Here is an 11,393-nt window from a genome sequence, read left to right as displayed (position 1 = left end):
CTCCCTCTTTGCGGACGCTTCACAGCAGAGGTCTTCAAACTTGGCAACTTTAAGACTTACATGTGGACTTCAATTCCCAGCCATAGCTGGCTGGAGAATTCTGGGAGTTGAAGTCCACAAGTCTTAAAGTTGCCAAGTTTGGGGACCCCTGTTTTTACAGACTACAACACTGCCGGGAGGGTGTGTGTGTGTGTATGAGAACAGGTAGTCCTCAACCTACGAACACAATTGAGCCCAAAATTTATGTTGCTAAGTGCGAAATTTGTGAAGTGAGTGTTGCCCCATTTTTTGACTGTTCCTGCTTCGTTTTAACCACTGCAGCTGTTAAACTAGTAACACTGTTGCTAAGTGAATTTGGTTTCCCCATTGACTTTGTCAGAAGATTGCAAAAGGGGATCACATGACCCCGGGATAATGCAACCGTCATAAATGTGAGTCAATTATCAATTGTCCGAATGTAAATCATGTGACCATGGGGATGCTGCAGCAGTCCTAAGTGTGAAAAATGATCATACGTTATTTTTTTTCAGTGCCATTGTAACTTTGAACAGTCACTAAGTGAACTGTTGCAAGTTCAGGACTACCTGTAAAGGAATTGAGGACTTCATTAAGAATGTGATTTTTCTGAATACAGATTCTCTTTCACAGCTATGCCCATTTAAAAAAAAAAAGGGGGGGGGGGGCGGGAGCTGGAAATTACTTTCAAATGTAATGTATCTCCAAAATTTAAAAGTGGAAAATAGCTGCATGTTACAAAATTACTCTAGGAAGAAAATTTGATATAATTCATTAATAGGTTTTCTAATTTTTATAATTTATAATTCATTAATAGGAAACATGGCTAATATTCCTCCCTCCTCCTATTTTCCCCACAACAGTCTTATGAGATGATTTGGGATGGGAAAGAGTGACTGACCAAAGACACCCAGTCAGCAATCATGCCCAAGCCAGCTCTAGAACTCACAGTCTCCTGGTTTCTAGGCCAGTATTTTAACCAGCACCCCAAACTGGCTCTCATTCAACAACATTTTTGTGTCTAATCACACTTGGCCAAATAAGGTATTCAATTGCTTTACAAAAACTTTTTTACAAAAATTTAACAATGTATGGAATGAAAAAAAATTCCTTGATATCACCAGTATAAGTTGATATCATTTCAAAGTGAAAAAATAGATAAGCCTAAAGTACAGGATTAGTTAAAATATGTATCCACAATATTTTACCTAACCCATGGTTAACTGAGGGGTGATTTGCTTAACCAGGAAAATGCCTGGGGTTTGTATAAAGTACTGAACCATCATTGGAGTTGTTTATTGAGTTCTCACAACATACTCACAACTGTTTACTGTAGTTTAACGTGATGGACAAGCCAAGTGAGATATTCTTAACTGGAGACAAGCTGAAAGTACAGCTCCTTGAATTATTTGAAATAGTTCAATAAAGATTTTGAACTGTTAATTGTTTAATTATGACACAAGATTGAGATTGTACAATATGCAAAGTCAAAATGAATCATTTTTATTTACTGTTCTGTATTGTGATATGTGAATCCTGTTAAAACCTTTTGCCTTTCTTCCAAATTAAAAATAATCTCATATACCTGTGATCTCCCTGTTTTGCTCTACATGATTTATGTTACTCAATTTTTTATAAGATTATTTGGAAGTACAGTAGACCTCTCTAAATTTCCAAGGTCTTACTTTCAGTCTAAATATGTATGAAATTGCAGCGTCAATAGACTTAGAGAAGATTAGTACTTAAGAGCTAAGGTTTAGGCTGAAGGCTCTGTCATATGATATGCTTATCCATACTTAACTACAGTATGATTTGTTTATTCAGTACAATTTTCTAGGTTCATGTAACATTGAACTATATATTAACCACAGACCAAGTTCACACATCATTTTTATACGTATATGTCACCGTATTTCCTGGAATTCATGGTAGGACACATGATTTTATCTATTTATTCTCATGACAGTATCTATATTGGAATAGAGTTTGGGCTGGATAAATGTGCTATCCTCACCATCATCAGAGGAAAAATAGAGAAAACTGGAGGAACAATATGCCCTAGGAAATAACATTGAGACTCTGGGTGAAGACAATGACAACAAATACCTGAACATCCTTCAAGCTGATATCAAGAACATTGAAGTCAAGAGGTTTAGAAGTGAATACATCTCAAGTATGAAGATCTGAAAATCCAAATTCCATGGAGGCAATATTATCAAGGCAATTAACCTAGGGCCTAGGCAATTCCAGTCATTAACTAGGCAACTAAAACAGTGAACTGGACTCAAGCAAAACTAAAAGTCCTGGATAGGAAGACCAGATAAATTTGTCAATGAATCATGCTCTTCATCCATACAGTGACATTGATAGACTCTACTTACCAAGGAAAATAGATGGGCACAGAATGTTTCAAATATACCAGACAGATACCAGACAGTTGAAGAAGAAAAGGGCATTGTAAGAATATCTGAAGGCTGGTGGAAAAGATGCACTTAAGTTAGTATATCATGAAGGCTTAATGAGTACTGGAGATACCAAACTAGCTTACGAGAAAGACCAAAGGAAGAATATAAGAGACATGGCAAGGAAAAATATTACATGGCCAATAATTAAAAAAATAGCATGCAAAACAGATAACAACACTTGCCACTGTCTAAGAGCAGGAAAAGAGATGGGGCTAATTCTGGCTTCACAAGATCAAGCTTTAAGGACAACTGCATCAAAGCCAAAATTGAGAAGCCAGCAAAAAACAGGAAATATCATCTCTGCAAAGAAGCTGAAAAAACAGTGGGCCACTTAGTTGCTGCAAGAAGATTGCACAGACTGACTACAAACCAGGGGTGAAATTCAACAGGTTCTGACAGGTTCTGGAGAACTGGTAGCAGAAATTTTGAGTAGTTTGGTGAACCGGCAAATACCACGTATAGCTGGCCCCAGAGTGGGGTGGGAATGGAGATTTTGCAATATCCTTCTCCCGCGATTGGGGAGGGAATAGGGATTTTGCAGTATCCTTTCCCTACCACGCCCACCAAGCCACACCTACCAAGCCACGCCCACAGAACCGGTAGTAAAAAAATTTGAATTTCACCACTGCTACAAACTATGGTATGACAAAGTAACAACAATAGCGCATTGGAATATCTGCAAGAAATACTTTTTGCCTGCATTTTCAACCTTCCATTCTGGCTTCCCACAAGCAAATGGGGAAGTTGGCAGAAAGTCGCAAGTTCCTTTCGGATGTCGCTCCCACTGTTTTTTTTACAGTTCTGCGCTCTGTAAAGTCACCCTGTGGCACTTGCCCTTCCACTTCCAATGTAGTACCTGCCTGCACCCATCCACACTCTTTGGTGCCTCCTGTACCACATATCTGCCTGGGATCCACACTGTATATCGGACATTAATATGATTGAGTGTGTCCAGAGGTACTTCATGAGAAGAACACCACTCCTCTACTCACACTAGAATTCTCTATGCCACCAGGCTTGAAATTTTGGGCTTGGACAATCTGGAACTGTGCCGCCTGTGGTATGATCTAAGCACAGTACACAAAATTGTCTGCTACAATGAAATAATATACAGGCAAACAATCGATACAAACTCAAGGTAAACCGCTTCAAACTCAATTGCAGAAAATACGACTTCAGCAACAGAGTGGTCAACGCCTGGAATACTCTACCTGACTCCGTTGTTACATCCTCAAACCCTCAGAACTTCAACCTTAAACTGTCTACGCCATTCCTAAGAGGTCCGTAAAAGGGGTGTGCATAAGTACACCAGCGTGCCTACCATCCCTGTCCTACTGTCCCCATTTATTTGTATTCATTTCTTTCATTCATGTCCATGTTTATATTTATACCTGCTATCTTGTACATGTTTGACAAACTAATAAATACAAATTCCTATCTGGAGCTCTCGCTCGCTGACCTGCTTGCTTTGGAACTCCTGCCTCTTTCCACATTGCAGTCACATGAAGTCCCCACCTAACAATGGACATGGCCCTGGAGCTACGATAGTAATTAGGACTGCTGGGATTGCCATTGCTAAATGATGCAGTCATGTGATGTCACTCTTTACTCCTACATCTTTTAGCAATGGAAATTCCAGTCCTGGTTGTCATTGTGACTTGAGTACTATCTGAATAACCAGCTGGCTTTATGTGCAATACAGACTTGGCCTTCTGAAATGAGCCTGCCTAAGACTTAATAGGTGCTTTGAGCAATATGTTGAATATACTTTAGGTTGAAGAGCGATGCATATTGACGTATGTTACAACATTTGGCATAATTAACAAATGAAATGTACTACTATTGATAGTGTTTTAAGAGTTTAAAACAAATTGTATTATTATGTATTTCTGTTTATGTTGTAGTTTGTACGATATTCTATTTATATTGTGGTTTCTATTTTATGGAGATTCATGTAAATCTCCATAAAAATAAAACAAACCACTATACAGGTAGTCCTCCACTTACAACAATTCATTTAGTGACCGTTCAAAGTTACACAACCCTGAAAAAAGTGACTTATGACTATTTTTCACACTTACAACCTTTGTAACATCCCCATAATCATATAATCAAAATTCAGATACTTGGCAACTGTTTCATACTTACGATCGTAGCTATTTCTCAAGATCATATGATCAATTTTTGCAACCTTTTGACAAGCAAAATTAATGGGGAAGCCAGATTCACTTACAACCATGTTACCAACTTATCAACTGCAGTGATTCACTTAACAACTGTGGCAAGGAAAGTTGTAAAATGGGCCCAAATTCACTTAATAACAGAATTTTTGGCTTAATTGTTGACGTAAATCAAGGACTACTTGTATAAAATAATCCATACACCCATTAAATTATAAAACCCTCCCATAATGACTCTTTCAAGAAATCATGCAGATATGTGCCCTCTAGAATAATTTCATTTTGACTGTCGTCCTAAAAGCTCTAGGGAAGATACCGTTTGTTAGGGTTCTAAATACCATGCAGAAATAAATCATTGTCCAAGGCAAAACATCCTTTAAGGTGCAATTTATTCCGCAGGCATGTTAGCACGGCTATCGAAATTTCAACTCTGGAAGTACATTCTCTAAGTTCAACCAGTTGAAAGTTCATGATCTCTCCCCACACCCACAAATCCATCACATGTTCCAATCATCATCTTCCACGCTGGCACGTACACCCATCTTCTTCTGGCCAGGTGTCGAGATGCGGAGACAAAAGATGACCTTGGCTTCTACAAAAGAATGTCAACAATCCATTCTACAATCCTACTCCTTTCTATTCCCCCCTCCCAACTACTACACTAATGAAACAGCATAGAAAATTATAAGAAAGTGTGGCAGGCCAAAGATCCAAAAAAGAATATAATTACAGGCCTGACAGGCGGCCTCTCCTCAAAAGAAAAACGTTTCCTGCAAAGAGAATAACATAAAAGTTAATATAACAAAATTAACCACCTCTTCTCCACCCAGGGGAACCCCTTGACTTCTTGGGAAACTTCCCATTGAATTGCTTTACTAACTTCTCCACTTTCAGGTTCCCACTGTTTACCCAATTAGCTTCAGACCAAGGGTAACCCTTCCAATGCACTAAGTACTGTAAGCAACCCCTATTCAGCCTGAAATCTACAATTTTTTCCACCTCAGATTGTGTTTCCCCTTCCATCACTAAAGGAGGAGATTGAGCCTGGGTGGATGCTCTTCTGTTAGACCCAATTACTGGTTTCAACAAGCTACAATGAAACTCTAGGTCAATTTGCCCTAGACTTCTGGGTAGACTGAGTTGAACTGTAACTGAGTTAACTATCTTCACTATTGGGAATGGACCTAGAAATTTTGGACCCAGTTCCTTGCTAAGCATTTCTAATCTTATGTATTTGGTAGATAAAAAAACATTGTCCCCCACACGGTAGGGGTTTTGGAGCGAGCGATGTTGATCATCTTGCTTCTGGTAGGCTTCTGCCGCAACTGCTAGAGCCTTCTTCGTATTCTCCCATCCTTTCTTTAGCATGTCCATCCATTCACTCAAAGACATGAAAGAAGGAGGTTCTCTAGGCAACTCAGGCATGGCAACAACTTCCATGCCACTGGTAATCTGGAAACCCGCTAATCCTCTGCTGCTGTGGACCGCATCGTTGTACGCCACTTCGGCGAAGGGTAGCAAGTCCGACCAGTTGTCTCGCTGATAGTCCACAAAACACCGGATGTATTGTTCCACCACCGCATTGGCTCCCTCTGCTGCGCCGTTCATGCTGGGATGAACCTCTGAGCTCAATTCTTGTGTGGACCCAATGGATCTCAGGACCTCTCTCCAGAACTTGGTTGTGAACTGGACTCCGCGGTCTGAAATGATCCTCTTGGGTACTCCGTGCAGGCGATAAATGTGTTTCACAAACATTTTCGCTAATTCGTTTGCGGATGGCAATCCTGAGCAAGCAATGAAGTGTGCCTGCTTAGAAAACAAATCAATAACAGTCCAAATTACTTTATGCCCACTGCTGTCTGGATGAAGTCCATTGCGACCTCTTCCCATGGCCGTTTAGGGCTCTCTGCTGCAGGTGCTGTAGGTTCTGGGCTCTTGGATTCAATCATCCACGGCTGGCCTTGTTCCTCCTCCGAGGCCTCCCCCTTGGTAGGACTCTTCGTCACCTGAAGTTGGGGGTCCTCTTCCAGAGGTCGGTTGGGCATTTCCCCCTCCGAGGCCTCCCCTTTGGTAGGACACTTCGTCACTTTAAGTTGGAGATCCTCTTCCAGAGGCTGTTGGCCCAGATGACTTTTCTGTGCGGCCATCTGGGGCCCTCTCTTAACCACCGTGGCAATTGGTACACACGTTTGTTCTTCGGCAATTCCCTCCTCCGAGGCCTCCCCCTTGGTAGGACTCTTTGTCACCTTAAGCTGGGGATCCTCTTCCAGAGGTCGTTTGCCCAGATGACTTTTCTGTGCTGGCATCTGGGGCCCTCTCTTTACCACCATGGCGACTGGTACACACATTTGTTCTTCGGCAATTCCCTCCTCCGAGGCCTCCCCCTTGGTAGGACTCTTCGTCACCATAAGTTGGGGATCCTCTTCCAGAGGTCGTTTAGGCTTTTCCCCCTCCGAGGCCTCCCCTTTAGTTGGACCCTTTGTCACCTTAAGTTGGGGATCCTCCTCCAGAGAATGTCTGCCCTTTTCCTCTTCCGAGGCCTCTCCCTTGGTAGGACACTTCCTCACCTTAAGTTGGGGATCCTCTTCCAGAGGCTGTTGGCCCAGATGACTCTTCTGTGGTGGCATCTGGGACCCTCTCTTTACCGCCGTGGTGGTTGGTGCGCACGTTTGTGGCATTGGGGCTGGAGCCAAGCACTCTGATGCTCTGTGACCAGTGGTGGCATTTAATTGGCCCCCACGAGGAATGGAACCTAGTTACATCTCTAAACTTAGGAACCGGTTCATCACACTGCCTTGCTCTCCAACTTGCAGCTGCCCCCTTGGAAAACCCTTCTTCCATGGTGGAGATTGCTTCTCTGTAGGAAGGTGGAGTAAGAACCTTTTGGGGCATTGCAGATGCACCTTGTCCCGCTTCCCATCTTGCAGGCCTGGCTTTGGTAATCCCTTCTTCCATGTTGGTGATTGCTACTCTGTAGGAAGGTGGGGTAAGAACCACTTGGGGCCTTGCAGGCGCACATTTTCCCGCCATCCATCCCGCAGGCCTCCCTTTGATAATACCTTCTTCCATGGAGATTTCTTCTCTGTAGGAAGGTCTGGTAAGAACCTTTTGGGGCCTTGCAGGGGAGACTGGAACCGGTGGGGAGGTCAATCCCTCGGTTGGCCACTGTCCAGCTTTCTGCCATGGTGCCATCTGCTGAGGGAGGGCAGGTGCCCACTGGCATCCCTCCCATCCATGACCTGGGGTTAAGACCCATCCCGGGGTTGCCTGCTTCACAGGTTGCAGCTCAACCAATGATGGCTGGCTAGGGGGTTTTACGTGCCAAGGACCCTCCTGCTGGCTTGGAGGAGTTATGGGCCAAGTAGGTGCCCTTTGCTGGCTTGGATGAGTTATGGGCCAAGTAGGTGCCCTCTGCTGGCTTGGAGCATTTCCCCATGCTGATGGCAAAGGAGTTGGTAAGTAGCATCTCTTCCATCCAAGTCCTGGGAGGAAAGCCCAATTTACTGCCCAATTTGCTTCATTTACTGGTTGCAGCCCCATTTGTGGTGGCTTGCAAGTGACAGATGCTGGAAAAATTCCTTCTTCCTGCCTCCTTTGAAATTCCCATTTTGAAAGGGAATCTTTCTCCCAGCTAATTGCAGGGTGACAAGCCATTTCATTTATTGCCGTCTGGAAGGAGCCCAAACCTCTGTTCTAGGTTTTTTTTTTCCCCAAGCCTTGTTTCCAAGCTGGGGGGAAGGAGGGGGAGCATGCACTCACAATTTTCCTGAAGAAGTATTCTGCGACCTTCCTTCGTCTTGTCGTGTCTCCTCCTGCATTCCTCTTGATGCAATTAAACTGGAAGCAGCATTCCATTGCCTTTGAAGTTCCGCACTCAGCTTCTTATCACCAAAAGCTTCTCATTTATTCTTCGCTGATATTTACGCTGTCCCGGTCAGCATTGGGAATGCCGAGACCCCATCACCAGATCTTCCATCACCAGCCCTTCCCCCTTGATAGGGGGAGGGAGCTAGTGAATTATTTTAAAGTAGAGAGTTGAAATAATGTTAGGGTTCTAAATACCATGCAGAAATAAATCATTGTCCAAGGCTAAACATCCTTTAAGGTGCAATTTATTCCGCAGGCATGTTAGCACGGCTATGGAAATTTCAACTCTGGAAGTACATTCTCTAAGTTCAACCAGTTGAAAGTTCATGATCTCTCCCCACACCCACAAATCCATCACATGTTCCAATCATCATCTTCCACGCTGGCACGTACACCCATCTTCTTCCGGCCAGGTGTCGAGATGCGGAGACAAAAGATGACCTTGGCTTCTACAAAAGAATGTCAACAATCCATTCTACAATCCTACTCCTTTCTATTCCCCCCTCCCAACTACTACACTAATGAAACAGCATAGAAAATTATAAGAAAGTGTGGCAGGCCAAAGATCCAAAAAAGAATATAATTACAGGCCTGACACCGTTCAGATTCTGGAGGATGGTGGTTTCCTAAGGATGAGCATATAATTAGAAACATTATTTTGAGCTAGCCTTTCTGGATTACACATAGTATTATCCCTAATCTGGATGAACACACTGGACAGATCTTCCTTCCGAGTAAATAAACTGCTCCCCACACATCCAGTGCTTCCAGTCCTTTAACTTTTGAGTATGCAGTGGTTCAAACTGGAGGTGAAAGGGACAAGAGTAATTGTTGCAAAAAGCACAGGGGAAGGAATAGGATGGATGGATGGATGGATGGATATAGATAGATATACTGTAGATATAAATATACAGTAGATATATAGATATCTATATGAAATACTTCTCAATTCTTCTATAATCAATAATGCAAAATTAGATTTTTGAATTGCCTTTTCCATGTTCGGCTGGAAGTTCACCATATGATTATGGGTGCCCTTGCTTCTTCTGTATTCAAATTGTGTACAGTATCTGGCAGTTTCGGTTGCATGTACTTTTGAAGTTTGGATTGCAAGATCTTAAACATTATCTTACTGGCATTTGAAATAAGTGCAATCCTTCAAAAGGATTTTTGGAATTATTCTTTTTGGGTATTGGAATATAAATTGATATTTTCCAGTTGCTTGGTCACTGCTATATTTTACATACTGTATCTGCTTACAAATGGCAAGAAGCACTTCAACTGCATTATCTTGTAAGATTTTAAATAGTTCTGCTGCCTTTTTATTAACTCCTGCAGTTTTGTTGCTAATACTTCCTAAGGCTTATTTAACTTAATTTCCCAGAATATCCAGCTGTAGTTCACCGATTAAGCCTTTATACTGCATGTATCATTGATTTGCAATCTTGTTTTATACAATTCTACAGTATATTCATGTCATGTGTTTCTTTATATTTTCTCTAGTACTGTAAATCTTTACTTCATTTGTCTATAACTGTGTCTATATTTGCATAAAAGGGTTCCTTGCATTTTTTTAAAATAAAAGACTGTCCCTGAAATGTCCTTTTCAGTCAGAAAAATGGAAAATGCAAAGCAGAATTATTGCTGCCCTAGATCTGGTGTGCCTTTCTTTACAATTTTACTGCTCCATCAGATTCTATTTTTTCTGATTCTTTCGCCCGTAAACTTTTCAGTTTCTTTTTTATCATCTTCATCATTATTCTAGGGCTGCTTTAGAAATCAGTGATGTTTGCCACTGTTCTTTGTTCTCATGATAGGGAAGCCTCAGTTAGGCACCAGCTGTACAGGAAGCTTCATCTCTCACACCTGCAAGCATTTTCCCTTGTCATCAACACTTCCATTGTTTCTAATGAGCATATTTATCTTTGATTATTGACAGCAATAGTGGTGATGTACAGGAAATGTTCCAGTTTATTGAGAATCTTGATAAACTATGTAGGAAGTTATCACCCAGCCCTCTCCCAGAAAAATGAAATATCCTAGGAAATATTGATAAGGCAGAATATTATATTTTCCTGGATGTGAAAAAGGGAGAAACACATTTTAAACACAGAGTAAATTCCTACAGCTTCCAGCCCATCCCCACTTTATCAATGGGCCATTAAGAAGGCCAAGCTAGTCCACTTTACATAATAAAGAGTTCTCCTCTTCAGCTGTGATGGGATTAAGGCAGCATAATAAGCCTTTACTCAACTGACCACATGGCATCTGAACTCAATCAAACCTGAATTCAAAACAGCCTAGAGGGTTGCCCTTGCACGGGCCCATGGGAGTCTGGCAACCAATCAGAATACACTTCTTACACAGGAACAGGAAACAGAGAGGTGGGGCAGAACAGATTATAAAAATCCCTGCAAACCCTTCTCTTCTCTTCTCCACCAACATTGAAGCATGTGATCACCTTTGCTGTTCAGGGCTCAGGCCATGTGGTCCTGTCCACCATTAAAACCATCTTTCCAAGCAGCCTCCATGTCTCCAGTGTCTTTTTCCCCACTTGGAGCCGAACCCAGAAGGACATTTCTTCCAACAATTGGCACCCCAGATGGGACTCCAAGCTAGCCTAACAAATGGATATGGCCCAGGTAAGCCTCCCATGCCGGCACAGACCCCATTGAGTCTGTGGGTGGACTTTATCTTGGCCTTAGCCATTTGGATCTAGGCTTTAAAGGGGTTTTGAGTTTGAGCTCAAAGGCTGCCTGGAAAGAAGGTGAGTACCTCTAAATTTTAATTCTCTAAAATTTAATTTTAAAGCATGGGAAATGTGTGTATGCCTGCCTGTGTGTGACTAGTGTGTGTGAAAATGGAT

This window comes from Natrix helvetica (genome assembly GCF_964273705.1).
Source record: "Natrix helvetica genome assembly, chromosome: 1".
NCBI lineage: Eukaryota > Metazoa > Chordata > Lepidosauria > Squamata > Natricidae > Natrix > Natrix helvetica.
Note: the sequence above shows the minus strand (reverse complement) of the source record.